The sequence below is a fragment of the Canis lupus genome, chromosome 2 (assembly GCF_048164855.1).
Source record: "Canis lupus baileyi chromosome 2, mCanLup2.hap1, whole genome shotgun sequence".
Classification (NCBI taxonomy): Eukaryota; Metazoa; Chordata; class Mammalia; order Carnivora; family Canidae; genus Canis; species Canis lupus.
The window spans coordinates 8299989-8303508 of NC_132839.1; the positions used below are offsets into that span (position 1 = coordinate 8299989).

At 47.5% G+C, this 3520-nt stretch overlaps 1 pseudogene; it reads left to right on the forward strand.

The window, feature by feature from the left end:
• Positions 1-335: 335 nt before the first annotated feature.
• LOC140611817 (vasodilator-stimulated phosphoprotein pseudogene) lies at positions 336-2401 on the forward strand (annotated as a pseudogene).
• The last annotated feature ends 1119 nt before the right edge of the window (positions 2402-3520 follow it).

Sequence of the window (3520 nt, forward strand, 5' to 3'; positions counted from 1 at the left end):
GCTAACTACATACCTTAGAAATATTTCCACCCTTTCAAACAGTTTATTTTCTTTCTCTGTTATTTCTTCTGTCATATTCAAAACAGCATAGAAAACTAAGCTAAAACACAATTGGAGAAAAGACCCTAAATAGTTTAATGCATTGTATCAGCTCCCACTGCATTTTAACATTCACTCACCAGACTAAATCCTACCAGGTATTAGAGTAAAAAATGCTTTCCCCAATTAGAAGGGTAATCTATCTTGCAAAATTAAATCAAGTTTATTAGAACTATCTGAATATTGCAAGTCAAGGTTTATTTTTAAAATGAGATCTAAAAAAGAAAAAGGGAACCTTGAGCCAGGGGCGCCCCGGGAGCACCCACCCGTGGGTGCGCCGCCCTCCCGCTGAGCAGCCATGAGTGAGACGGTTATCTGCTCCAGCTGGGCCACTGTGATGCTTTATGATGACAGCAATAAGCGATGGCTGCCGGCAGGCACGGGCCCCCAGAGTTTCAGCCGCGTCCAGATCTACCACAACCCCACGGCCAATTCTTTCCGGGTTGTGGGCTGGAAGATGCAGCCAGACCAGCAGGTGGTCATCAACTGTGCCATCGTCCGGGGTATCAAGTATAACCAGGCCACCCCCACCTTCCACCAGTGGCGCGATGCCCGCCAGGTCTGGGGCCTCAACTTTGGGAGCAAGGAGGATGCCACCCAGTTCGCGGCGGCCATGGCCAGCGCCCTTGAGGCTCTGGAAGGAGGGGGGCCTCCGCCACCCCCGCCACCTGCAGCACCTCCCACCTGGTCTGTCCAGAATGGTCCCACCTCAGAGGAGGTGGAGCAGCAGAAAAGGCAGCAGCCGGGCCCACCAGAGCACCTGGAGCGCCGAGTCTCCAATGCAGGAGGGCCTCCTGCTCCCCCAGCTGGGGGACCGCCTCCCCCTCCAGGACCTCCTCCTCCTCCGGGTCCCCCCCCACCCCCTGGTGTGTCCCTCTCAGGGGGCTCTGCGGCAGGGCACGGAGCAGGGGGAGGCCCACCCCCTGCGCCCCCTCTCCCCACAGCACAAGGCACCAGTGGTGGGGGAACAGGGGCCCCCGGTCTTGCAGCAGCCATTGCCGGAGCCAAACTCAGGAAAGTCAGCAAGCAAGAGGAGGCCTCAGGGGGCCCCCAGTCCCTAAAGCAGAGAGCACTCGAAGCACGGGCGGGGGGCTGATGGAAGAGATGAATGCCATGCTGGCCCGGAGAAGGAAAGCCACACAAGTTGGGGAGAAACCCCCCAAGGATGAATCTGCCAATCAGGAGGAGCCAGAGGCCAGAGTCCCAGTCCCAGCCCAGAGTGAAACTGTGCAGAGACCCTGGGAGAAGAACAGCACAACCTTGCCAAGGATGAAGTCCTCTTCATCCGTGACCACTTCCGAGGCCCACCCCTCCACGCCCAGCTCCAGTGACGAGTCAGACCTGGAGAGAGTGAAACAGGAGCTTCTGGAAGAGGTGAGGAAGGAACTGCAGAAAGTAAAAGAAGAGATCATTGAAGCGTTTGTCCAGGAGCTGAGGAAGCGGGGTTCCCCCTGACCACAGGGCTCCAGAAGATCCTGTATCTCCTTTCTGCACACCCCGCCTGTCACCCTGCTTTCCCTGCCTCAACTCGACTTGGAATTGGCTAAAGACCACACAGGAATGCATCTCCCCCACTCCCTGTCCTACTTGGAAAATACCAAGGGGGTGTGGCTCCGTGGCCCCAGGGCCACACCCATACTGGCTGCTGATTGGCTGGGGAGGCCCCCACCCTTTGCTCCCTTTGGTCCTTCCCCTTCGCCATCCCCTTGGGGCTGGTTCCTCTGTTGGGGATTGGGGACCAAGTGACCCCACAGTAAGGGGGAAGGAAGGAGGGAATCTCACATTCCCTTGTTCTAGATTCACTTTAACGCTTAATGCCTTCGAATTTTTGTTTTTTTAAGGAAAAAAAATATATATATATATTTAGGTTTTGGGGGGAAGGGAAATTTTGTTTCTCTTTCGTTTTGATAAAACTGGGGTGTGGGGAGTTTTTAAATGCTATGCCCAGGGCTTGTCCCCTTTGGAGCAGCTATTTAAGGGGGAGGATGTCCCACCAGGCTGGGGGCACCTCCCCCACCCCCACCCCCACCCCAGGGAGCTCCCTTCCCTTTGGCTCCTTCCCCTTTTCTATGAGGAATTAAGATGCTATAACTTTTTGGAACCTCAGTTTTTTGGTTTTTTATTTGGGTAGGTTTTGGGGTCCCCCTGGGGAAATAAGATGAGGGAGAAAGGAAAGGGGGAGGAAACCTCCCCTCTCCCACCTTCACCTTTAGCTTCTTGAAAATGGGCCCCTACCGAATAAATCTGCCAGTTTTTTATAAATAAAAAAAATAAATAAATAAAAAAAAATAAAAAAGAAAAAGGAGAGACAAAAAATAAACTGGGGGTATTTGCTTTCAGAAAGCATATTTTCTTTGAAATAAGAGTAATATTTTCCATTCATGAATTTTTAAATAATAAACTTCTCTTTAAACTTTCTCTCCCTACTATTTTTCTTTTTCTTAACTATAACTTCTATGTCTTGTATACTTACCCTTTAATCTATAATTTCATGGACTTTGTGCTCTCTGAGCAATTTTATTTTTTTACCTATTCATCTTCAAAAAAGACTATTGGCTAGAAGGGTAACATTCATTTTTTTTTAAAGTTTTATTTATTTATTCATGAGACACACAGAGAGGGAGGCAGAGACATAGGCAGAGGGAGAAGCAGGCTCCCTGCGGGGAGCCTGATGGGGGACTCAATCTCAGGACCCCGGGATCATGCCCTGAGCCTAAGGTAGACGCTCAACTACTGAGCCATCCAGGCGTCCTGGTGACATTCATTTTAAATTTGCTATTATCAGAATAATAATTTAGGAGGTAAGGAAATTAGTAATGTCATAAATCATAATTTTGGCTGCTATTTTATTAACACTTTTTGAGGTTCACTATTCATTCAGAGAAAGGCACAAAAGAATATAGTTCAATTTATGACCACAAAGAGCAGAAACATGTGTAGTTACCACCGAAGTCAATCAATGAAATTTTATCTGTACCTTAGAAGCTCTACTGTATCCTTCCTATTTCCTTTTTTCTGTGTAAAAGTGGTCACTCTCCTGACTTCTAACACCATAGGAAAGTTTCACCCATTTTGCACTTTATATAAGTGAGACCAGTACAGCCTGTATCACTTTGTGTGGCTCTTTTGCCTGTTACATCGGTTTACTAATTCATATTGTTTGTTGTAACCGATAGTTTGCTTAAATTCACTCTTACATAATATTTCACTGAATGAATTTACAATTTTTATATCCATTCTATTATTAATGGAGATTTAGGATTTTTTGAATTTTGTAGTATTGTGCCATGAACTTCTGGTATAGTGATCAAAATTTTGCTGCATATATACCTTGAAAACTTGAAAGGAACTAACTGCTGGTCATAAGGTATGTATGTCTGTTTTAGTAAGTAGTAACAACTATGCCAAAGGGGTTCAACAA